General features: G+C 49.8%; 1 pseudogene across 1 annotated transcript; it reads right to left on the bottom strand.

Moving 5' to 3' along the window:
- Positions 1–1,069: 1,069 nt before the first annotated feature.
- LOC144154428 (uncharacterized) lies at positions 1,070–25,155 on the bottom strand (annotated as a pseudogene). The gene is made up of 5 exons (XR_013319444.1): positions 25,046–25,155; positions 24,872–24,983; positions 2,763–3,140; positions 2,161–2,368; positions 1,070–1,563 (listed from the first exon to the last, which is right to left on the bottom strand). The product of XR_013319444.1 is annotated as an uncharacterized LOC144154428 (transcript).
- Between the last annotated feature and the right edge of the window lie 1,798 nt (positions 25,156–26,953).

Here is a 26,953-nt window from a genome sequence, read left to right on the forward strand (position 1 = left end):
GCTGCACCGCAACCGGGTGGCACTGACGTTCAAAAATTGATATCGCAGGTCTGGGACCGAAGAAGGATACTCGGAAAAGGAACAGCTTCTGCAGGAGCTGCTGGAGCTGCTGGAGCTGGCGCAAGAGGCGAACTATCCCGTACGGGATAGGAGGCCCCCGTCTGTGCTGGCTGCCGAGAGAGACAGCTCGGCAGCAGCCAGAGATGAGGCAGCAGCAGAACACGCGCTGGAGCTCGATGTGTGTACGGATGTACCGGCGTGTAAGCAGTTTTTTTGCCTTTCTTTTTTTTTTTTTGCACATTCTCACCGAGCCCGTTCATTTGCACCTGGGCTTTATTTTTTTTTACTGCTAGTATTTACTTGATCTCAAATGCGAGTTAGCCTGAACGCAAATTAGTATCATAGCAGGCGATCAGAATTATTGTTGTAGCTGGGAACAGACACAAAATATTACGTAAATACCTCTTATTACATTACATTTGTGGTGCTTTCAGCCCAATCAGAAACAGCCCAAGACATCCTTTATGGAATTCTTGGAGGTGGGAACTCTCCATCTCCACCCTTGCACCTGGAGTATGACGCCCCTGGCGCAAGCGACTACTCATCGCTGCAGTGCGACCCGCCAGGAACCGTGCCACCGGACACTCCAAATTCAGCGGCAGTCGACGAGACCCCAAGGCGGCATTTTACACGAAGTAAGCAACAAGTTTGGTCTGGCTGCTGCATTTTGCTAACACTTGCCTTGTATCAATCTAATTTTACAGAAAGAAGGGAGCCACGCCTCAGCGCAGACCACGCTTTTTTGGAAAAAAGGTGGCGCCACGAGCAGTTGTTGCGGGATAAGGAAAACGCCGTGGAGATGAAGAGGCTGGAGCTGGAAAATAACCGGCTGGCCCTGGAGAGGGAGCGCCTCCAGCAGGAGGCTGCCATACGCCTTGAAGAATTGAAAGCACGAGAAGAAGACCGCCGTGACCGGGAGGAGCAGCGACGCCACAATGCTGCCAACCAGGCTGCTTTTTTTGATGTAATTAAGACGGTGCTGACGGAAGTAAAAAAAACTAAAACGACATAAAGGTTACTGTGTGTTTATTTGAAAGAAGCCTCGCTTCCTTTCCATTCCAGCAGGTACAGAACCACTCATGAGGTTAGCTACTACACCACTCAGGACTTAGGCACTACTTTGTTGCAGATAGTCGTACAGGCAAGGTGGCTCCGTGCCAAAGTAGGCTGAGATTTGATTGCCATACATGCAAGCATGGCAGTTAATTAAAATGACTGCCACTCTGTACATTTTCGGCGCAGCCTGCAAAAGCAACTTCTGGTTCTTCTTGAAGTCAAGGAAGGCAAACTCTGACACCACCTTCCCAAATCCCCACTCCACCGCCTGCCTTACAGTGCTCATGGCAGAGTTGAAATTCTGCTGTTCTCGAGTCAGATGAGAGCCTCCGTATGGCTTCATGATGAGATGCCGTAGGGGATATGCAGGATCGCCATAGATGACGTAGTGATGTTCGCCCACCAAGTGCTCCAGCTTGCTGTACAGGTCGCTCTCAAAAAGAATTCCTGGAACAAAATGCAATCCTTGAGTAAGATATAAACACGTAAACAAAAAAACAGCAACTGCTACATAGCATTTGCTTTCCCAGCCTGTTCATTTACTAACCCCATGCCTAATAAGAGAGACTGCATGGGTAAGTGGTGCCACTGGTGCACGCTGCATGGTCCATTAAAGTGGTTGCTCCACACTTTGCAAGTTCTTTTTTTTGTTGCCTGTTGGTTGTAATTGAACATTTGACCGTAGACAGCAGGCTTAAGAGCTTGCAATATACATATAAAAAATTTGGGCACTTTAAAGCTGGCACCCAGGCATACATTGTTGTTCAAATTCCTTAAAACAAATATGAAGCATGCATGTCAGCAGAGCGCACATAGTATAAATACGCACAGAAACCAACTGCCAAAAAAATCTACAAGGCAACTGCATGAATTGCAGTGAAGTGCTATAAGAAAGAAAACAAATCACCCAGACCCCTCAAGCTGGTACTGCATAGCATGTTTACATCAAAATGGCTGGAACTTGAAAACTAAAAGCCAAATGAGCCTGTTGCCTATGGGGGCAATGTATATCCTAGAGGTTTTCCAGTGAAATGTGATCCATACCGGCATCATGCCGCTTGCCAGAGTATGGGCCGTCGAGCTCGCAGATCAGCCCATTCGCACACATCAGTGCTTGATATTTGAGAGCGTGCAGACGCTTGTGCCCAGAGAAGTATTCTTGCTGATTTTGGGAGGGTCTGCAGATGGGCCTGGCAGTGCCATCAATGAAGGCCCAGCAGTTCCGCAGGGGCGCTCCCTTGTTGTAGACAGCCTAAGAAACAGAATGAAGCAGCACACAGTTACTACAAAGCATTATGACAAACGTCGCCCAGTGTAACAACGAGTACAAACGGAAGATGGCTCCGCTTGTTTTATGGCGCCGAAGTACGGTCTCCGACATCGTACTATGGGTTCATATACGCTGTTCATATACCAAAATTACCGAAGGCGAGCGTATAACCCATTGAAGTATAATTTCACGAAGCACACAAAAAAATTGACGCAGCTTTCGCTCCTTAATGCGCGAATCCGCTCCACACACATCACTACAGGCCGTCGTTTGGATATGCAGGCCTAAAAATTGTATTGCACTTGGTTCCAGTTATAAAAATTAAAGTTGTGTCCACACCAAGTTAGAAATTAGGTATAGTAAGATGCCAGCTCACCTCGGACAGCTCGTCCAAATCTGTCGCTGACAGCCACTTCAGCTGGCTAACATCGTCCAGCAAGTGCCCAAAGCTTCTGTCGATGCGTTCAAGCAGTATGTTTGTAACGCTGGAAATCACCGAAGAGTGGCGATCAAAAAAGAGTTCAAGATCACACAGCCTGTTCGGGTAGGCCAGTCATCGCAGCAATATGCAGAGGGCTTCCCAGCCGGGTATGTTCACCCCCTGCGCGCTCGACACCGTCTTCGGGATTCCAAGTGCCTGGCAGAGCGTAGGAAAGTCATCTTTCGCAAATCGGAACTGTCTCCTAAAGACACTGTCGGGCATGGAGCTTAGGTTCATCAGCCCGCGCTTCGACACGAAGCACCTCGGCACAACCTGGTGGTATGGTCCCTAGAAATTGTGCTAGTCTGCCGTCCGCGCGCTTTCTCTATGGGAAGGCGTGTCCGCGCCGCTGATGCACGCACAGCGCTGCGCAGAGGGCGCTGCGAGCAATCGGAGCGCCCGAGCGGCCGGAGCGAGAGCGGCCGGCCGGCCTGTGCCGCGCGCTACCGCCGCGGAGCGCGAGCGTGCATCGGAGTTTGTCGGCCACTTAGAGCGGTGAAATCGAATGGTACGAGGTACATCAGCTCACAATTGAAAGTGCGATAGTACTATAAGACCTTTTAGTTTCACGCCCCGAGTTTTTCGCGAATTGAAGCCTCTTTGCGGCCGCTGAATTTCGCGAGTGAGACCGAAGGATGAAACCGCAGCAAAGCGTAGCCGTTTCACTACCACCGCTTGAACCATTATTAAAGTGAAGCTTTCTATGTCTCACTGATGGCCTATATCGCCTCGAAAAAGCACTGCAGGAAAGTCAACTGTCTCTGAAGACGGTGATGTTTGTGAGTAAAGTGAGAGAAAAAAAAACGCTTCCCGTGGTCAGAATCGAAGCTGGCTCCATCGCGTTTTGAAGCCGACGTCTATCTCAATGCGCATTTCCAACATGGTCAAAGCAGTTTGGATTTGGAGAGGAGTGCAGTCAGAAAAATTATCACTCCACTCCGCAACGATGGTTGAACACGAAGCTTTCTTCGCGTGAAATCAAAGGGCAAAGGTTCGATGTCAAATCCGGCATGATCATAAGTCCAAAATGCGTGCGAGTCAAAGTGAAAGCTTAATGAGTCAAATTCAAAACTCAGACGACAAGGAATCGCTCACAAGAAAGCTTCGCGTTCAACCATCAATGTTCAGACAGTGAGATCCCGTTCGAAAAGAGCTCCCTGCGGCACCAGAAGCTGCGTTTGTTCCACTTCGAAACTACCGGGTCGTTCCCGAACGTCATTGACGGTGATAAGCACGCAGACGGCTGGTAGGCTGACAAAAAGAAAAGCGAAAGCTTGAGTAAAATGTTGTGCCAGCAAAAACTTGTTCCTATATACTTTGGGCAAAGTGCGGGGGGTGGGGGGATAAAGCAAGGTATATATGGTCATGACAGTATAAATAAACCTCAATATTTTTCCTCCTTGGTTTCAAACAGCCGCCATTATAATGATTGGCCATAACACAAATATTCTCCCGTTTTGCTTTCCCCGCGTGCGTCTCGCAATTCCCTCCGAGTGTGTGGGTGACCAAAAAGAACCTGTGCAATGAGGAATGCAAGCGAAGTTACTGATTTGCAGCCGGGTGTTAATAAAAATCAGTTTCACGTACCCGATGCTGGCGAATGTTTCAAATCGTGGTATTCACGAAAATTACAGGCACGCAAAAGAGGTTTGATAGTACCCAAATTTTTGAAAATTTCGAGGTAAGCGGAGTGTTGGGTTAAGCGAAATGCGAAAAATGTATGGCCAGATCACTGGAATAAGAGCAGTATAGTGCTGGCAACAAACGCTCCAATGCACAGAGACGCTTCCGGAATACAGGCAAAATAATTTGCAGAAAAAAACACAATTTTTTTAGGTATTGCGGGAAAAGAACTGCGTGATGCACGCCTGTTTCGCCTTCGCATCTGGTCCCAAAAAAGTGTTTTCGAGCTTCTCAATGCCGCATCAACTGTTGGTCGCCAACGCTATATTCTATCTTGCTGTGAAGCAGGCAAAGCTAATGTTTTTCTTGTTCCTGCCGTTTTTGGCACTTCTTGAGACCCGTCGTTGTCCACATGATCAGAAGCGTCTTCCCCAGCTATATCAACAATGTAGGCGTCGGACAGCACTCCGCTAACAGGACATCGGCCGCGCACAGTGCGTACCCCGCACAAATTTGCCGTTCGCGACGGTATTCGGCGGGTAATGGGAGCTAAGCCTTAACCGAGAGCTTATCAGCTGCCTGCAGCGGATGTTGCATTGCGTCCTCTTTGTGAACATTTCGAGATATCCGTGATCCCCGAATAGACGTTTCGAGACAAAGGGTGGAAAATGTCGCCAATGGCAGGTATATGCACGGCAAAAAAAGGTTTCGAGTTAACCGGTATTTCGAGATATCCGAGTTCGAGTTATGGAGAAATCATGCACTGTATCTGATGACTGAAGGTGATAAAACTTCGTATGCATGTGCACACGTCTTGTTTTTTTTATTCGGCATTTACATTTAACAGATTCCCAGTTGACTGGACGTAACTGAGGGGGCCGCGAAGACGTGCGCTTAAGGGCCTCCAGATCAACGATGCGAAAGGTCAGAAGGCACCGGTTCGAGCTGCTTTATTTACATACACGTACAGGGGACAACATCTTGGGAAACTTGCAAAGAAAGACGGTTCCAAAGAGCCATACAAAAAAGCGGAGCGCCGACACCACACACACACACATTTTCAGGCGCTGACTAATCCATCAGTTGACAACGGCGGGGATATTCACAAAGAACGGTTAACTGTTTGCTTGGTAATGTAGATGAAGTCCCGCATGATGTTTCCATGCTGGAAAACGATGCCGTGCCGGCAGTGTTCCCGAAGCCCCCGAGTATGTGTCGAAATCGAAATAGCGTAGCGACACGATTCCGCGGTTTTTAGAAAACTCGATCCTTCATAATACGCGAAAACGTACTCCTGTCACTTCATGCTTCGGTTAAAACTCTTCGTACTGGTAAGAGCCAACTTATTTGACTAATCTGGTTTGTCGACAGAAACGAATAGGGTTCGAAAAGGGGCAGTTAAAATGGGCTGAACCCGCCCAGAAATAGGGCAGAAATACGAAGGCAGCAGCGGCACGGCAGAGCGCCGTCCGCCGTTACCCATCGCGCCGGCCGGCCACCGCGCTCCGATTGACTGCAGCGCCGCCGCTGCATGCATCACGGAGGAGCCCCCTTCGCGGCCGGCGGTCGGCAGACTAGCACATATTTCTAGGGACCATACTGGTGGCTTCTCATCATGAGCGCCTCAACGTCCGACCAACTGAGGGTATTGAGGTAGTACCGGTCGTGCAATATACTCGTAGGCGCCATTCTCTAGCGAGTCACAACCCAAGATGAAACACGTGCACTTTGTTTACGCGAGATGTTCGAAGGAGAACGGAAACGACTTCAGTTGGACCGAATTTTGCATTGGCATGGATGCCGATGGCTAGCTTCGTGGCTTGTATGCTTGGCTACTTCACAATTTGTCTTTTAGATGGCGCAGCGCGCATTACCGTGCGCTCCGCGCTATGTGGCGTTGCTCCGCAATACTAAAACGTCCAGCGGTTCTGTCGCGTAGCGAGGCGCTATCCCTTTGCGGTTGCGGCGCGCAAACGTTAACGCCACAGCTAAACGCTATACTAATAGCATCCTCGATTAACCGCACCGGTGCACACCGGGGCACACCGGTGCGCCTTTTCATCCTCGATAAACCACACCGGTGTGCACCGTCCGTCCTCGATAAACCGGGGCGCACCGTCGCGGTGCAATTTTTGGTTGCACCGCCGCACACCGAGAGAGTCGATGGTGCGCCGGGGTGCAATCCCGAGATGCATCGCGGACGATGCCGGCGAAGGGGCTTCCTCCGCCGTCTGCTGCAGCGACGGCGCATCGCCGCACTCGTGTCAAGGCGGAAGGGGCTGCATATTGTTGCTGACAAGGATGGCGTGCTTCGGGCAGCGATGCGACATGCTCCTAACGGGCGGTAACAACGGCTAGAGATTGTAAATGCGGACGCGAAGTTCGTGTACTTCAAAGACGGCTGCATGCATTGCCAGACAGTTGGGAATTGACATTCGTTTCGTTCGATCGAATTATCATGAACTGTCACCGGAGTGCCTAGGCGATGAAGACCTACTTGTTTTGCTGTAACGGAAGGGCGGAACAAAACAGGCACTCGCATTATGGCTCAAACGAAGATGAGAAGCAGCTTGTATGTAGCTGTTTAGTGGAAGCGGTGGCGGTACGTTGTTCCGCATGTGTGACGGATTTAAGTTGTGCGTACATACAGTGTGTTGCGACGATAACTGGAACACTTTAAAAATTTTTCCTGAGCGATCCGCCGCTCTGTTCACGCTCAAACTTCACACAAAGGTCGCATTTTGTGGTCTATTTTGTTTGACACCGGGAACGACAACGGTACTTACCTGTTTATTCTGAAAATAAATAAAAACGATTTTCGCCTATGGGAAAATGGCGGCGATTTGGACGTGCGAGCCCGAAAACCGGGTTTTCTGATCGTCTGTTAGCTCATTTCTAGGTGCATTTTCTGATCGTCTGCTGCACCATTTGGCTCCGTACGTGAATCCCAAACATGCGTTTCACTCTGCAGGTGGTTCCGTCGTTCCAACATCAACTTGCGCTGGCTCGCACGTCCAAATCAGCGGCCATTTTCCCATAGGCGAAAATCGTTTTTATTTATTTTCAGAATAAACAGGTAAGTACCGTTGTTGTTCCCGGTGTCAAACAAAATAGACCACAAAATGCGACCTTTGTGTGAAGTTTGAGCGCGAACAGAGCGGCAGATCGCTCAGGAAAAATTTTTAAAGTGTTCCAGTTATCGTCGCAACACCCTGTATAATCATTGGCCTTCAATAAATACCACTTTCTAATAGCGCTGTGCTGTATTGCTACTTGTGAACGTTTTTATGAGTTGATTTCTTAGATTAAAAGATGGCGCCTGGGTAGAACCGCCCCGTTTGTCCTCGATCAACGCTCCGTGCCGGTACGCACCGTCGTGGGGCACTGTGCACCGCGCCGGTTTTGGGGGCAACACCGGTGCGTGTTTATCGAGGACGCTATAAAACTCTCTAATATACCGCCACTCCGCGCGCGCCGGTGGCGCCATCTCGCGACGCGCAAGCGAACCCCTCTCTTCTTGCCGTGGCCGTGCCGAGGCCACGTTCTTGCGTCTTGTTGCGCAATCCCGCGCAAGCCGCGCGGTCCTTCGAGCGCTGCCGCGTACCGAGTCGGGATCGCGGGCAGCCACAATCCCCACACTCCTCCTCCCTAAATACTCGACGCCACTCGCATTGAAACGGCGCCGCGAAGCACAACCTCAAGTTACAAAATACGCCAACAAACGTCATCCACATGCCAGTTCACCCCCAATGTTCGCCATATGATGCCGTAACCGCGAAGCTCGGCCTGACGAGCGTGCCACGCGTTGCACTGGTCCGAGTCTCTCACGCTTGGGAAGCACAGCAGGTTGGCAGGTCCAGAAGAAGCCGGCAGCCGCAGCCGAAGAATGCGGAGGTCGCTTGCTGACGCGACCTCTGCTCCCAGTGGAAGGCGTTCTCCCCAATGGCGGGTCCCTCGGCCTCCTGGGTTCCGTGGCTGCTTCGGCGGCTGGTCCTCCCGAACGGCTGATGGTTGCCCCGCAGGGGCCGGAGTAGCAACTGGCGACAGCTCGACACGCTGCGCTCGGTGCCACCTTCACTGGCATGCTCCGCCGGGTAGTTCAGCTGGTCCGTCCTCGCTGTCCATGGCGGTGGCGACTGGCAACTGGCGTGACTCCCGTTGCCGTCCGTGTGCCGAGGGCTCCGCTCTCACCCCTCAATGCGAGCGATTCCGATTATCGAGGAAGGGAGCAGCGGATTTCCGCCAACTCCTGTCACTGGCGAGACAGCCTACTCGGATGCAGCTCGTCTGACATAACACGGGTGGTGGGTTCGAAATACCCGTTCAAGTTTTCTTTGCCCGGGTGCGCTACTCGGCAAAGCTGCGTTAGCGTCAAGCAGGCAGGGCTCCTACAACTCATTTGCAGCAATATCAGCTGCCGGTGCCAACCGCCATATTAGCGGCTTACAGGCGCGCACTCCCGCACGCATTCTCAAACACCCTAGGTCGCAACATTACCAGCTGCACTAGACCCAGCGCCCGCCGCAATCTGAGCGGCTTACGGGCGGCCGCACACACACTCACGCACACAGTAACGCTCGCCCACACACACGAACTATCCCCGATCGCAGCATACAGGCTGCCGTAACGCCAGCGCCCACCGCGTTACAAGCGGCTTTGGGCGCGGCTCTCCGGTGATAGTGGCCTGAGGTCCGTCTCTTACAAACACCGACGATCGCCTCCCGAAAAAAAAAAAAAAAACGAGCCCCCTGCCGAGCCACGCGAAGCTCTTACTGCCTGAATGCAATCTCGGGCGGTACCTTCTCCACCTTTTCGACCACGAGACGCAAGCACCCACTCGCGTGGAAACGGTTTCGTCTCCCTTCGCACCACCCGTAGCAAAAGGAAAAGACTGACCTTCAACGTCCTCCTCGCTCTTTGTCAACGTCGCATTTGCGTACTCCCAAGACCCAACCGCTGCATCCTTGTAGGCAGAGTGCGCCACACGCTGCCGCCGGCGCGTGTGCGCGGGCACGGCGCGGCGGGGGAGCCGACCCGCCGCGATGTTGACAGTAGGCCTACGTGCCCCCAGCCTCCTCCGGTCGCTCCGCTCGTTGCGTTGCTTGCTATCTTGCCTGTATGCGTCTCTACTGCGTTTCTACTGGGCGTCTCTACTGGGCGCCAATTTGTGGTGCGGGTCATACTCCGACGATCCTCCGCACGCGGCTGCCGTGTAGACGGCGCCGGCGTGAGAGGCAGGCAAGAGACAAAGGCAACCGACGCCAACCTCCAAGGGGGGTTTATTCCCAAAACCTCCCTTAGCTGGCTCCGTCTTCTCGGATCCCGCGTTGCTCGAGCGGCCGGAGTCGTTCGACTCCGCCGCTACCGGTGGACGAGGGTCGGTCCAGGCTCGAAGGGGAAGGCGCCAGGTCGCTCCACTGCCGCCGCCGCCGTCTCGCTCGGAGCGGCCGCCCGCCGCCGCCGAGCGGGCCGAGCGCCGCAGTCAAGTCCCCCACAGAACAGGGAGGATTTTAGAGAAGCAAAGGTCTAGCTTTGCCTGTAGTGCCAGAAAAAGCGTAGTGGCGGCGTCGTGAACTACCCAGTACGCCCGCTTGATGGCGCTGTAAACACGGCTTTGTAAACATGGCGGATGCTTTTTGCACAGGCCGCTTGAGCTCCTTAATAACATGGCTGCCCTCGCACGGAGGCCGCCGGCTCGCTGCTCCACGGCCGGACTCGGCTCTCCTCCTCCCGCGCGCGAAAGGGGCGTCGAGTCCGGCCGTGGCTGCTCCTGCTGGTTCCTGGCTGGCACGCTGGCCGCGTGTTTACTTGCGCCGCGCTAGTGAAGTGATGTTACGCCAGGTGACCAGATGGCCTCGACTGGCACAGACCACAGTGAGCAGCAAGTGAGAACAAATCGTTTATTGATTTCTCCAAGTTCACAGAGGCCAGGACATCATTTCATTTCGATTTTTTTTTGCCATAACAACTCGTTGACTTGCGCTAAGGTTTCGAACGAAGGGCACAAATGAGGTATTGACGGCGACAACGGGACAACGGTTTCCTTTGCACCGTCTTTCTAGCGGAGTGCATAACACTCTCCTTCTGTTGGAAGAATCAAATATTCTGGCCTCGACAACTGTCTTCCGATGCGGAATTTCCCACATTTGTCACTCCACAAGCACTCAATTCCCGTGTTTTGCCAGTCCTCTCAACAACTGATGGACGCAAAAGCACATAACAGCAATAACAGTCACGAAACCAGTGCTCCGCGCACATAGAAACGGTGGGCCGTTGCAGCGGTTTCAATTTGAATTGGCGGCTTTGTGGTTGCGAATTCAGAAACGAGGTGGTGCACCAGTCGGCTGTTCGTAAAAAGTTGCGTACATTTTTGCTCAACGGATGTTTGATGCGGAACTTGTTAATAGTATTTTTAAATAACACATTGTAAGCGAACTGTGTGGGCTTTTTGAGTCACGGAATGAATGTTTTGTATTCTATACCAAAAGTAACCTTTTGCTTGCGCCGTCTGGTGGGCTTGGTGGTCGAAAACTGCGCTGCAGGTTGGTCACGTGGGGCGTCGATTTTTACGCCGCCTATTGGCGGTGAGCGCGAACACAGACGGCGCTGCGAAGCGAGCCTCCGTGACGTCAGCTTAGGGATTCTCGCGTTTGTCGTCTGCTTCACTCAGGATCGCTCTCCCCGCTGTTTCTTTGCGCTCGGTCAACGTCTGATGCTTTCCCGCACCAGAATTGGCGTGTGGGTAACTTTTTATCATAATAATAGGCTTAAAATCGCATACACTAGCTCATGGCGTCAATTAAAGTATAGTTTTGGATACCGCTACGGGAGAAACATTGCCGGCGCCACCCCATTCCTTGCGAAGCCGGTCCTGTGCGGAACGTGAAGAGTCGGAGCTAGGCGTCAGCTTCTCATGTAAGCATTCGAACAAAAGGAACAGTCAGATGCTAATAACCGACAACAGCGAAAATGGAAGACCAAAACAAATTGTAGGCCTTCAGGGCTGTCGGCTTTGGCAGAAGGCATCACGATTCCCGGTAATCATATGTAAGGTAAAACAGTTTTTGCAACCTTTCCGAACGCTCGAACGCGTTTTGTCACATCACTTTACGTTGTCAAGGCATGAAAGTTTGCCGATATGCACTATAGACTGCAAAAACTGTAGGTTGAGTTCCAAAGAACCCAGTGTGTATATACGCGCGTGCTGATTCTATACCAGGCGTCTAACCAGTATGGAGGTTTATTGAACAAAACGATTCACGTCTTCGTTAAATTTATAGTAACACATATGTTTGTTAAGACCTGGATGGATATTTCGGAACATTTTGCACAGCCATGTCTTCCCGATATTCGGATATGCGTTATAGGAAAACTGCACTCAAGAGGAGGAGGAGGAGTAAGTGCCCGGGGAGGAGGGGAAAACTTTGTTTAACAATTAAATAGATCTGGTTAGTGGGCCGGGTCCTCAGTCCAGGACAAGAGAGTAAAAGTAATTTTCTTCAAATTATAGAAAGCCATCCCGAGTAGAATAGGATTTGTTCTTCGCGCCTGGAAGGGTTGAAAGCAATAAAGAGCTACTTGGAATTCTTCTTCGGCTTCGAGTATTGTAATATATGCAGGTATACTTTTTATTACGTTAGTTAGCGAGTATATCATGCCTTCAACACCGTAATCATGTCATCATTGTTGGAGTTGAGAGTCAGTGCGTTATGATAACGATATAATTACGATAGAAATTGGGAGCACAAAAGCCGCCTTCGAGTACTGTGGACCACGTTGTTTAGGGCGCGATCGCGGTGGCGTAGCACAAACCTTCTCATTGTATTTGCATGTGAATAAACAAAGCACGCTGTGGATATGCACCTTCTTGCACGCAGCCGTAATGAAAGCCAATTTGTGAAGGAGGGAATGTATGCCATACAAAATGAAGGAAATATCCACACGACCTTTGTGAGGCTCCCAAACATCCCGAAACCTCCTAATAAGAAGTTGGTGACGGCGCAGAAAAATTAAAGCGTTGGGCAGAAAAAAAAGCAAGAAACATTAATCCGATACAAGACAACAACGAAAGAAACAGAAGAAAGCCGCTTTATTTCCTGCTGTGCGATGAGCGTCTAGAGGCCGCTGCTTGGTACGTAGTATTAGACTGTTGAGTCTTCATAGGAGCATCTCAAAAATACTGCAGGGAAGCCTACGCATTTTGAATACTTATCGAGAAGCTCTAAACGCTGATCCTCGCGAATAAGCAAGAAAGGACGAGTTACACACGATCTTCTGACCGATACTCTGAAGAAAGTTGTTCTCTATCTCTTAGTGTGTTGCAAACTTGTGGGGGATACAGCTTCAAATATTCAGATACGTCAGAAGCTGGCAAAATAATTGAGACGCTAGAAATACGCTTTTTAACGCACTACAGCAACGAAGTGGGCGATTTCTAGCCCAGGCACTGTTGCCCCTCACAAGCGGAGTGTAGCAGACGACAGCGGCGCGAATCCCTAAGCCGACGTCAGAGCCAGGGGGCGCCACTCAAAGATCTCACCGCCAATAGGGAAACCAGGGAACGTCCAAGCTTGAGAGGCCTGAGTCCCCGCTCTCCGCAGCCGCCTCTCCGCCGAAGCCACTCCGCGCGCGCCGGTGGCGCCATCTCGCGATGCGCAAGCGAACCCCTCTCTTCTTGCCGTGGCCGTGCCGAGGCCACGTTCTTGCGTCTTGTTGCGCAATCCCGCGCAAGCCACGCGGTCCTTCGAGCGCTGGCGCGTATCGAGTCGAGATCGCGGGCAGCCACAATCCCCACAGTAGTTTACCGGACTATAGCGAATGAACGTGATTCCGTATACCTGCAGCTTTATTCGAATTTAATAACATCCTGGTGTGCTGATTCAGATAAGTTTTTGGGTGTTTAACAGTGTGTTAACGGCACCTTTACAAGAAAACCTTCATTCGAATTGAATACATATACCGTAAATTATGCTGCTGTGACAGCGGCCGAGGATTATAAATACCTAGGAGTTTATTTAGGGAGTGGTTAGAGGTTAAATAGGCAGGGAGAGAGAGAGAGAGAGAGAAGGCTCTTTATTAGAAAAGAAGGCCGAGATGTTTGCCGGAATCCGCCTCTTTCATTGCGGTGTGCTGCCACCTAGCGTGCCTAGCGGAAGTTGAAGCTGTAGGGTTTGCCGGCGTTTCCTCCGGCTGCGTTCTCGTTGTATGCACGGCAATCCCACATTACGGCGAGGAGCAGCCGAAGTTTTTCTTCTGTGTTGGTGTTATAACGCCTTAAGATGATAGCCCCTGGTCATCACATAATACCAGGCGGCTTCTTATCACTGAATGAGGGCTGGCAGAGAAATCTCGGACAGATCCGTGTGCCGTCCGAGTAGCAGAGCGAGCAGTACTTGGAGTCGTCTGGCATGAAGTGCGAGCGCCAGCTCGACAAAGGCCGGCAGTTCGCAAAATGCCTTTAAGCGCTGGACACATGTACGATTGGCGATTCGCATGCGACTTATCGTTACGACTGTCGCCCCGACTAGTCGTAGTCGTACGCGTGAATTTGAGACGACCCGATGCGCGCATGAGATGCGTCGTCGGCGTCGCTCCGCCCACTGTTTTTGCTCCACGGTCAAATACGATGATCGCTGAGCTGAATTTGTAGATTCTGCGCTTTTGTTCGCAAGAAATGGATAAAGCAAGCAATCGTGAAGCGTTTTCTGCCTTCGGAAACAGTCCGCGCACACGCCGGCCGCGCCTGCCAGCTCGGCACACTCAGCGGCTCGAACCGGCGCAGACCACGGTAGCAACCGCGCTTGTCGCTGCTCTTCTGAATCAATCTGATCGCTAAAAAGTTCCACATGCGAGAAAGTAGGTGTTAGTGTGGTGAAAAATTGTGCTAGGGATTGTTGTCAGGGCTTATTTTAAAAGCGGCGATCAGATATATCTGCCGCGATGCAAGCGTATACGCTGACCGGTCGCCGCGGCGCGCGGCGCGCGTTGCGCCGAGCGGCCGAGAGATGGCGATACCTGCGCGGGAGCATCGAAACAGGCTACGCAGATGTCTTGGTCACCGATCGCTCAAACGGCAGTTATAACTTAAATAGAGTTCCACATGCGAGAAAGGGGATGATAGTGTAGTGAAAAGTTGTGTTGCGGATTGTTATTCGCAGTTGAACAGATAGCAGCGATCAAATATCCGCCAGGATGCTAAGCCTAATGGTCCCATCACCCGAGCCGACGCGAGCGACGCAAGCCGCCGTAGCCGATCGCGTGCGGCCGACGGGAAGCGATAGAAGCCGACACCGTTCCCTTTTCGGCACTCCCAGTTACAGCGGAACGCAGCACAAGTTGTGGGCATTGTTCCGCGCACAACGAGCACACACAAAAAATCAAACGATGTAAATACAACCACGACCCCTTCCCTGCTTGTGCGGGAGCTGTAGGGAATGTCGTCTGCTGCCCCTACTGGACTGCTTAGGGACTTGGCCGCTAGGGGATTGCGCATGCGCAGTGGGGTTGTGAAAGAGGCGGATTGCGACACCGACATGCTACTCGGCGAGGGAAGGGGGAGGGGGAAAGAAAAGGCCCCATAGATTACAGGGCAGAAGAAAGAGGAAGAAAGAGAAGAAATAAAATAAGACAGAAAAATAACAAGAAAATGACACTCAGTTTGTGAGTAGTAAAATTACAAAGTCAGTCTTCTAAACTCTAAATCACTGCAGCGACGCCAATCTCGTCCAGATAGTCGAACAACGCCTCCAGTACTTTGCGTTGAGCTGGTGGAGATGGCCATGGACCAAGAAGTACTTTCAAGGTCATTGGTCCTGGGCTGAGGCGCTCTAGTTTCTGCGCAAGACTGCATCTTGCGTGTATGTATGCAGAGCATTCCAGCAGCAAATGCTTCACGGTTTCCGGTGACCCGCAGTTGTCGCAGTAAGGGTTTGTGGTGACACCAAGTCGAAAAAGGTATGCCTTCGTAAGCGCTGCGTTGAGACGAAGTCGGTGATATAATGTCTCTAATCGGCGCGGAAGTACCTCTGGCAGCCTCATCCTGAGCTCAGGGTCTATGTAGCGTAGGAAGGCATGGTGGTGATCTGGAAGGGACCAGAGGCGGTTCCGTTCCATTGAAACAAGCTCCTTCGCCATAGTTGTGGCATCACGCTTAGTGAAAAAAATCTTCCTCACATTGCGCATTTCCAGGCCCCTGCGAGCAGCTTCGTCCGCCTTCTCATTTCCTAAAACACCACAGTGACCGGGAAGCCACTGAAACGTTATACGGTGTCCAGCGTCGTTGGCAAGGTGGTGCAGGTATGTGATGTTGCTAGAGGCATGTTCATGTAGGGTGAAGCAGTCGCTGCGTCGCAGGGTTTGGAGAGCCGCCTTCGAGTCTGTGAAAACAGTCCATTGCTTTGGCTGCTGGCGTAAAATGTAGTGTATAGCTTCCTTGATCGCGTGAAGCTCGGCGGTCATCGATGATGTCGCACGCTCGAGGCGATAGGAGAACGTCTGGCCAGTAGAGGCAATAAATATTCCGGAGGAACTGCGCTCAGATGTGCAGGAGCCATCTGTGAAGATGTGGTTTGCGTCAGAGTACAGCCAGCTGATATGCTGAAGTGTTAATTGTAAGAGTACGCTTTGAGGCATGCTCTTTTCGGAGTCGATTCCGGGGATGCTTGAACCTCCATCTAACTGAAAAGAACAACCGTATTTCACTCATGTGCGCTCAATCTTGGAGTACGCATGTGTTTTCGTGAATCCCTACACTAAAGAGCTGGTTGATACGCCCGAAAACATACAGAACATGCCAGTGCGATTCGTATTAGGTAATTGGCACGCTCAACTTAGCATGAGAGAAAGTAAAAGTAAACTGAAATGGCAGGACGTGAAAGATCACAGACGAAACCACAGGTTGAACTTATTTCGTAATATCTATCATTCGAAAACTGGAGTAGAAGGGGAGAAGTATGTCCAAGCGCTATTCTACATATCGCAAAGTGGGACCGCTAGCTTAAAGCAAATTATTAACTTTACTTTAAAGGTGACGCCTTGCGCGATTCATTTTATTTTACATCAATACTGCAGTGTAATTATCTTCCACGTATGATTGCATTAACTGTTTATATTGACGATTTTCAGCGCGCTTTGTAGAATTATTTTGTTATTTTGTCTCATATTTATTGCTTAGTGTTATGTATCTCCCTTCTGTAATGCATGCAAAGGCAAGCAGGCATCAAATAAATAAATAAATAAAACAATGAATAAATAAATGAATAAAAATAAATAAATCAATAAATAAACTTCCAGAGGCGCAAGTTTGCCTCCGACTGGTTGAGAACCCCACGCATTCAACCTTGACCAATAAAATATTTATTGCCCTATTCGTTGCAGTATGCAAGGTTTCCTGTATGCATGCTACCATTGCTATGTTATTGGTTGGAAACAAATTATGTAACTCTAACTTTACGCCTTTCCTTGCGTGAACACAGAGGGATACAACTGCACCCACCTGAAGCAGGGCGTCATTCGCAACGCGTCTACAATTTTTTGAACGTAGTATGACATTAGAAGAAAATAAGTTCTTTTGGACTATTAAGTGGTGTGGACGTATACTCATGAAAACAACATTAAAATAGATTGAAAATGAAAGTACCTGTTCGCTCCTTCGTAGGATCAGCCCTGCGCAAGATCATCAGAAAATTTGATCGAGTAGAAAATTTCTTTGCAAGAAAAATGGGCAAATACTACGCATACTTTTTGTGTGACGGAAATTATAATTAATGCTCCTGAGTGTTTTGTTGAGAACCAAAACGCTTCGTAAAGGCATTCACGCCGGTTTTATATACATCAAAATTGGTCAAGCAACTGTTATAAATATAGTTTATGTACTCATAGCATGAAAGTGTTCCGGAAGATTGCCTTAAAAGAAATTGGCTAAAAGCGGCGCAATTTATCTCTCTGAAATTCAACCCACTAAAGTATGCGCCCTCCCCCCCCCCCTCCTCTTTCCCCGTTTATTACAGGTAAGCCGCTCCACAGAGGATATCAGGACCTGGACAATACATCTATTCAAGCTCTACAAAGAACTTCTGTGTTCGGCAGTAAAAGAGGCACAGCAATTAAAGGAACGACAATTTGTGAGCAGTGTTTAATAAATGACTTTTTCTGTCAACTGAGGCTGGTAATTAAGCAAGGCTGCGCTGAAAGCTTGACGGCTGGTGGTTGCGCGCGAGCTCACTTTAATGTGGCTGCATTGGACCCAAAATGCTGGGTTTGTGCTGCTTCTGCACTGCGCGACTGAGTCATCTGCTTGCGCGACATGCAGTGAGCGGCCTCAGTACAGTTAACGTACTGTGGGTGAACTCCAATGCCCGTAGCACGGCCGTATTTCCGGTAGCTTTAGTCCGGCTGGAGTCCGACGACCTCATCTCGGCTGTCCTCCGGCGGCCGTACTTCGGCCGTACACGGGTGGCTTTAGAATGGCCGGAGCCCTACGGCTGGAATCTGGCCGTATGACCGTAAGCCGGTCGACTGGCCGACGGCCACTGGCCGTTGGACAGCCATGGGAGTACGGCCGTATACTGCCAAAAGGCCCACATTTGGACATGAGCCGAACATGGCTGCCGGAAAACGGCCGGACAGAAAATCACCGGCCAAAGTACACCGGCCTGTTTTAGGCCGAACAGTCCTGTGCTGCCTGGGTGGATTAGGGAACAGGCCTGCGAGGAAGGCATTCTATCTCAAATTAAGCGAATAAAAAGGGCATGGCCGGGTCACGTCATGCGCATGAGGGACAACAGCTGGACGATCCGTTTGACGCAGTGGTTGCCAATAGACTATCAACGTAATAGGGGTCGGCCAAGGACTCGACGGAGGGATGAGGTACGAAAATTTGGGGGCAAAGGTGGACTCGATAGACATGGCTGGGGATCTTTGAGAGAGGACTCCGTGGTGCAGAGAACACAACCAGGCTGATGAAGAAGATGATCAGGGTGAAGATGATGATGATAAGTGTTTAGTAGGTCTTCTCTATTGACTGGTATTATAATGCTTCCAGCATTGTTGCAGTGTGTATTATATCAAACGCCTTTTAATAGTCTAAAAATGCCATGTAAAGGGGTTTAGTGTACTTTACGTATTTTACTATTCCATAATTGACGACGTGGATGTGATCCATTGTTGAGTATCCTTCTTTAATATAGCCTGCTCTCTGGTTTGTTGGGAATCTAGGCTGTCACTTATGCTAAAATGTGGCTACTGTGCTGTCCCTAGGCAAATTTCTAGGGACTATACTTATGGAGACAACTGCTACTTTGGCATAGCTTCGTATAGCTTGACCCAGCTAAGTGCCACAGAAGCACAGTTCTTGCGAACTATTTATAGTAAGGCAAATGCAGTTAGGTATTTTAAGTGCGAATGAACTTTATAAGCGACCCTGAATTCCGTTGACCGCCGTCCTTCCACATAGCAACAGCTGCGGGTGCGCGCGCTCCTCGTCTTCCTTGGCAACGGGGGGAGATGGCACATACCCACGTGGGGGATTGGCTAGGAATCTCCTCGTCTTCCTTGGCAACGGGGGGACTGCCTGGAACACCTAACAGCTAAGCTTTAAAATCTTCAGTCCCTACGTCCGCAGAAGTGTTGCTGCAAATTGCAACATACCCACGTGGGGGATTGGCCAGGAATCTCCTCGTCTTCCTTGGCAACGGGGGGAGATGGGCGCGCGCTGCCTGGCCGCTGACATGGCACATACCCACGTGGGGGATTGGCCAGGAATCGGGCGTGAGAAGGGCTAATGCACCCGCTTAAAGGAGTACTGACACGAAATTTCAAAGCTGAGATCCGCTCTAGCAATCAAGTACAACGACAACACAAATAGGTGTCTGTGCATGGCACATACCCACGTGGGGGATTGGCCCGGAATCGGGCGTGAGAAGGGCTAATGCACCCGCTTAAAGGAGTACTGACACGAAATTTCAAAGCTGAGATCCGCTCTAGCAATCAAGTACAACGACAACACAAATAGGTGTCTGTGAATAAATGCATCTTTCTTTCTTTGTAGTTGTGTGTGTGTGTGTGATCTCTCTTTCGCGAACATTACCGAACCGCGCAAATTCAACTCCTGCATTCGCACTTTCACATTCTTCCCCTCGGGGAAATGAGGGGAAATTTTTTGTTTTCACTCGTCAGGCCTGCGCCTGGAATAAATCCATCGAGTTGCGCAGCCAGGAAAAAAATACCCCGCCACGTGGTATTTAACGTGCAATGCTATCTTGAGATCACCAGTGGACGATTTGGTCGTCGGTAGTGGAAAAACACGCGGTGAAATGTCTAAGCGGCCCATTGGTGCCTCCATGTGCAGTGCCGTAGTTTCTAAACAGAATTGAAAGGTACACACAAAACACAAGTTAGCCTGAATGGGAGTTTCTTGGCTGGAATACGTCTTTTAAACTCCTCACGACAGGGGGCCTGCTCCCACGTGTGGTAGTATGATGGTGGAAAAACTGCCAGTTTACACCGGGGGCCACAAGCCGTCGTAAATAAGCGCATTTACCACGGCTGTACCTCTTCACAAAACGCAGTATCTGGCTGTGATTACTGCGTTTGTCCTAATGGGAGTATTAAAAACTCCCACGCCACCTCCATTTCCTTCTCCTCCTCCTTCACACCTTCCTCCTCTACGCGTCCTTACAAAATGGCTGCCAGTTGGCGTCGTGTGTCGTGTGAGCTCCAGCGTCCCCGAAAATTTATTGCCAATGTGAACTTGCGGCCGGACGAACGGATGTGAAGTGCTTCCCAACAACCGAAGCTCGTTGCGAACATTGTGGAACCAGCCTGGACTGACGTGCGACGGGCTGCAACGTCGCCTCCGTGTCACCGACCTTCGAGCCGACGGAATACGCCAGCGAGCCGACGCGAGGCCTAAATGCAGTGATCGCTGAGTGGCTCGTTAAAAACAACGCGGTTGTGGTTGTGCCTCTGCGAGGTGGTTGAAGGTAAGATTTTCACGTTTTTTATTGTACGCAACATTTTGGGAGACTTGTGCCCCTTCTAGCGTCAAATAAACTCAACGTGTTTCCCGCGCTACTGCACGGGCGATTCTCCGCCACTGGAGGTGAGCGTTGTGCGTGAAAGACGGCACCATGCCCGGAACGTCATTGGGGAGGCCGAGCGGTGTGAAAGCAATGCGTATTTGCGCGGGTCTCGAGCAGAACACTCACTCATTCACACTCGCAAGCAGAATGAAAACTGTCCGAACTCTGGACGGCTGTTAGGTGTTTTTGTTAGGCTGTGTCTGTGGCTTACTGGCAAGCGAGGGTGAAGTTGGCCGGTCAAACGTCGCAGGGCGGCCGCTTCTCTTGAGAAGCAGGTGTGGTGCCAGCCGCGCCTGCGACGAGGAGGGTGACTGCCGCGTGCCGCCGGCGATTAATTGCTTTCACTGGAAAGGGAGAAGGTCGGGGCCCCGTGGGAGCTCTCCGTACGCTAGGCGCGTGTAACTATAACCAGCAAACGCCATTCGAGGGAGCATTCTGTAGAGTCGACAGACGACTGCTTATTTATTTTTATTTTTTTTGAAGGGGGGCACGCGCAGGCGTCACACCGACCGAAATTTTTCCTTAAAGGGAAGCTGAAGCGCTTTCCAAAAAAATTGAGTTACATTAACAGTTCTATAGTTTCTTGCGCGCTGATTCCGAATATCACATTGAAATTTATCGTACATGAGTCCAAGTGGCATTTATCTTGCAAAAAGCGCGACCCCGTTTGAAAGACGCGCGCTTTTCGTCTTTTGACGCCCCTGATTGGTTGCGCCCGTCATGACGTCAAAGGAGGACACCCTTCGGCCGCGCGGGTTGTCGGAAGCATTGCGAACGATCGCACGGTTGCCTTTGCGGCAATTTAGCTTGCAGTTTAATTTTCGCACATGACTGGAAGTTTGTTTTATAATTTCCCGTGCTGTTGGTTCAATTATCTTGGAGCTTAAATTTGCTTTACACGACAGAGAACCCCAAAGTAGTGACTGTGACGTCGACTAGTGGGTTCCATTAAAATATTTTTGAATTAGGCAACCTGCATAGGGGGATTTTATACCTTATGTTAATATTAGGTACTGCCTTAACTGTTTCTTATTATACACAAAACCATTTATGCCGAAGATTAATGGGCGTTTTATAAACAATCTACCAGCGAAAAGCACGTACGTGCACTGCGCGGAAAAATAGCGTTCATGCGCTGTAAACGTATATGCGGGACACATTTTGCCGGTACACGCATAAACCAACAAGCAGACTCTGCTTCCGCATTTCCTTTGTTCGTCGTCGCCCACCCCAGCCCCGTTACTCATCCCCGTACACAGACCCACACGCGCGCGCCATTTCGGCAGCGGCGGTACGGCGCCTCCGCGATTGCTAGCTGCACTTCGATGAGTGGCGTCTTACTGCTTCACATGCATTTATTCTGAAAACACTGTAGCATACTGGTGCCTTCGCAGCATTAACGACTCTAATAGGGCTTGATTTTCGCATGTGCGTTGCGCATTCTGCTACAATATTACGGCCACCTCGTTATAATTAACAGACCAGTCGGACAAGGCAGTTACGTTGTAGGTACGTTACTTTAGGTAACAATAACCAAACGTTTGTGATAATGAATAGTTAGTTGGCCTGTTTCAGCATTTCTAAATTTAAGCATTTACCGCGCTAGTCGGACAGAGGCCGTATATTTACTCTTCGCTCCTAATTTTTTTAGTATCATCATTATATATATCACCGACTATCACTGGAGCACACTTGCGGTTCAGTGACAACAAGTGCTTGCCAGGTTATAATATGCAGCCACACGGAATCTTGGGCAAAAAATTAGGCCCCCGCAGTCAACACGGATTATGGCACGGTGGTGGTTCGGAGCGGTGTTTTTTTTTTTTAATTCCAGACAAACATCAGCTTATGGTGAATGTATACTTGCAAAATAAGTAATCTGGTTGTCTTGGTTCTTTTACTTTGTAGGAATACTGTTTACCTCTTAGCCGGAAGAGAACTTCTATCAGGATTGGCCCCTTGTTTTAGTTTCGCCAAAAAATTGTTTTTTGAACACTGTCCTGAGCCCATAGGGAAAGAAAACCGACGCGTTTAAAGAAACAAGTATTTCCTGAAGAAATGTGACTTGGTTTCTGGAATGGAACGAAACATGCCCGGCCAAAGTACAGCAGTATTCCCCATCCTTCCTAAATCTAGAATCTAATGTGAACGTTCACGTCCGTCACATCAAAAAAAAAAAAAAAACGCATTGGAGTGGTTTACAAAGTATTTAACGTAGTGTAGTATATTCTCTGTCATCAAGCACAGCCACCTCGGCTGTCGCTTCCGTATGTTATCAAGCACCCCGGCGTGGCATTATTCTGCTTAGGAATACGGCATGATAACGTATGCCTCGTTTGGCGTTCGTGCATACTTTTTGAACATAAAAAATGTACAAATGAGTGCTATGAACCACAACAACAAGTATTGTTGGACCTCTGGGTCCTTCAGCTGCGGCGCGATGCTCAGGAAGGGGAGCGACACGTCGTGATGCGATGAGGCTTTAATGGAATCTAGAAGAAGAAGAGCGCGAGCCGGCGCAGCCACGTGAGCATGCGACAGCTCGTGAAAAACAGCATGAATGATGATGATCAGTGTCGTCTGCAAGCAGCGAGGAAGTTCCAACAAGTATCATTCCCAAGGAAACACGGCGAAAAGAGCATGGCCGAGTTGGCCGATCCGGCCGGAAGTCCAGGTATGACGTTTTTCAGCCGGTTTTCGACCGCGCTCTTCGGTCTTCCGGCATCGCGCGGCGAGATGGGGGCGGGGCATCGGGCCACTTTTGTTTGCTCATTGCGCCGCTTCTATTGCATGTATTGCGAAAATATTTCGTACACATGAATTATTCAATGTGTACTTGCTGCTAGTCAACTTTTCTTTTAATTCTAAAACCGCTTCACCTTCCCTTTAACTCTCGGTGAGGGGAGAGAGAGGCAGTGCGGGTGATAAAACCTGAAGCTCGTTCCCAGAACACTACACGAAAGGAAAAGAGGGAAAGGAAGCATTTTGAGAAGCTGGTCGCCACAAGGGTCGCGCCCCTTTTTCAACAGCAGAACACTTCGTTTTGACGAAATAGTGAGCGCAGGTGTCTCGGACAGAAGTGCAATTTTGCGTAGCTTTAAACAAACATTCAGACATTACGGAAAGTTGGACACAAGAGTGACAAGTTCAGCGTCTTTACAGTGCCGTTTCTTTTTTCTTTTCAGGTCAGATGCCCAATATGCTTATGTATTTGTTACCGCAGATTTAAAGCGTTTTGCTATCCCTCTAATGAATGTGCTGCTGTGGCTTCCAGAAGAACGTGCCAGGGGGTGCGGCAACGTCAGCGCTTGGGAGGCAGGTGCAAGCAAGCAGCGCACCGACGACATGCTGACCTTATTGTTTGCAAATGGCTTAAATTTTTTTCGTTGAGGAGTGTTGTAGTAGATAAAGTTCTTACCAAGATACCTTGTGTTCTCGATGTAGGTGTTTTGTTGATTGAGTGTTTTTATTGTCTTATTGATGTGTTCACACGTGTATCGTATTCATGTAATTTTTATGCAATAAATTGACTGTGCAGAAAACAAACATTTCACGTTTCGCCATTCAACGTTTGAAGCGGAAAAAGACTAGAAATTACGTGATCCCCAACGAAAAATAAAAATGCGGCCTGTGCCCTTATTAAGAACTCCCAAATGCAGTAATAAATTCCACTGCAGCGCATATATATGAAGCGCACAAAAACACACACAAAAAAACCTCGAATGCAGGTCAGCACTGCTCCCAATGCGCCCCTTGAAAACTCCCAGTTGGAGGAAACAATACACTCCCAATGGTACCCCTGGAAACTCCCACTGTAGTGGCAGTAAAATGAAACTCCCATATGCTACTGAAAAAACTGCCGAAATAATGGGAGTAAGGCGAAAGTCCCATTGGAAGGAGTTTCGAAAACTCCGAATTGGTACTTAGTTATGACACAAGCCATTTACTCCCATTCCGGCTTATTTGTGTTCTGTGTGTAGGGGAAGAATTCAACCAATTGTTCAATGTTTTATTTTCGGCGTCAGGCCGGTTTAACGCATGAATTACGCCTTGGCAATGATCTGCCGAAAATCCGCTGGCGTAAGCTGTGCCACCGGAAAAAAAAATAGCGAAGTGTACTCAGGCACATTTGCAGTTGTCCAGGGGTAGGGAGAAATTCAGCATACCTTTCAGAACGGGATTCCGGTACAGTCTAACAAATTGAGGTTCTTGTGACGTCCTTTTTATTCATAATAATAACGCCTCCATTCTCCAAATAACGCCTTCATAAAATAACGCCTTCAGCTCTGCTCTGTATTCAACCTTATTGAATTTCGGTAGGTTGATCTTCTGGACGTGGTCTTTGCTGAAGATAAAGGGCTTGCCCGTCTCGAGCACTTCGACTTCGAGCTCGTCGCCGCGCTCGCCATTCACGCTGCCCGCGAGGAAGCCGTGCGACCCGTGGGGCACCCAGATGGGCTTCTTCGCCGTCCATACACGTCGCTGTTGTCCACGACCAGGTACTTCAGTTCGGGGCTCTTGAATGCGCCCCGGTTGGCGGGGTCTGCCGTCCTGGCCTGTGGCTGGAGACCGGCTCGAGAAGTCATCGTCTGCACAGTGACACAGCAGTTCTCGGCAGCATCAAAAATCCAGCCGCGCGCACTCACCGACGATACGAAGGCAAGAACGCGCAGCACTGCAAGACTGAAAACTACGTGACATTCCCGGCACCACTACACCAGCACAACTGTCATACAGGTGGCGAACGCACACAGCCACGGCAAGTGAACCCAGTGCAAGCGCTCACAAATATGCGTATGACGGAGGGCCAACCTTACCCATGTAGGCATTGTGGGCTGGTTGGGGCCGTACAAACAACGGTGAAAATACTCCCTAAATGGCGCTATGCTCAAAAATAACTGCGGAAGATCACTTCACCTCAGAGGTGCTTGCTGCTGCGAACCACGCAGCCCTGACTGATACCATAGATGGCGTATTTTGGTGTTAATTGCAAAGCCGTCACTTCGCCAATTGTCGTCTATACCATCAAGAAAAAACAGCTTGCACTTCGAAGAAAGCAACCGAGATTCATTCAGGGGTAAACTTCGAAAGAAACGTTTTTTTTTTCATGCTGCGTGCAATAGTTCCGGACTTCGATTATAGCATTCGTAAAAATCAAAGCAAATTTGGGAATTTTGCTCCTGCGTGCATTCGCCAGATGGTTTGTTTTTTGGGGGGTTGCTGCTTCAAAGCGCAGGGTCCCGCGGCAAAACGTAACCCGCTCAGTCTTGCGGTGAAAAGTTACACGAGCAAAAGCGATGAATTCCTCCAAGGCGTATTCGCCGATCAACCCACTCACTCCAAGGAATCCTTGGCCTCTCTACTCATGCTTGTCCCGGGAGTATTATGAGCTGTGCGAATCCGCACACAGCCTCTGGATTGCAAGGTTCACGCTGGCGCCTGCTGCTAATGACGATTGCGCTAGTTGATTTAGTGTGCTCCAAACGCCTTTCAGGACCCCTTTAGGGGAATCGGGGTAAGCTAGTTCTTTGTAAGCTGGCTTTTCAACATAGGCAGGTACACAGTGAAGCACGAGTGTTCACGGAAGGAGTATGGTCACTGCGCCAGTTTGCACTCCCCTCTACCGCCGCCATGTCTTTATGGAGTCGTCTATACTCCTCGCCACGCTTGGTGCTCCTCTCCCATCCGGACAGTGCGCAATGCTGCGTGCTCTTCGGTGGAGGCGTGTGCGGTGCCCTACAGCCTGCGCCATGATTAGCGTAGCCGCGCTGTAATTAAACGACATTTTTTCTACCATCCAATCGCGTGTGTGCTTAGCCTGTGATGTTGACGTCGCGACACTCTTCTTATAAATCCTCATAGCAAAATAGCCAAACCAAAGATAGCAAATCCTGCCATGACGCAAGCTTCGCTGGACTTTTCCTTCACAGGGCGGAAGGACCCAGATTTTTTTCGTTTTTAAAGCCGCTTCGGATTCGCTGTTACCATCAGCCGTACCTCAACTGGTAAGCTAAATAGCTGCACAAGGTGAGTATTTCGGATCCTGCCAAATTGTTCTCTTCATTGGAAAAATGAATAAGTAAACAAAATCACAACAAAAAAATTCACAAATTGGGGCCGATTACGTTGTAATTGGGCCCGATAGAACACAGTGAAATTTATCATTAACCAATTAAAAGATTTACACTACTACTCTGTTTCAGGTGAACGCCGAGACCTGAGCATTCAATAAATTTTGGGCGCTGCACGCAGAAGTCCGACTCAAAAGAAGTTAGTGTGTCTAGTCATGATTGGCATATCCGGCCACCACCAGATGGCGGCATGCATGTATAATTATTGAATATACTCCTTAATTCAGTAAGGAAAAATTCCCTTAAAGGGGTC

Source organism: Haemaphysalis longicornis, unplaced genomic scaffold (genome assembly GCF_048455015.1).
Source record: "Haemaphysalis longicornis isolate Haplotype H1 unplaced genomic scaffold, Haemaphysalis longicornis Haplotype H1 scaffold_1, whole genome shotgun sequence".
Classification (NCBI taxonomy): Eukaryota; Metazoa; Arthropoda; class Arachnida; order Ixodida; family Ixodidae; genus Haemaphysalis; species Haemaphysalis longicornis.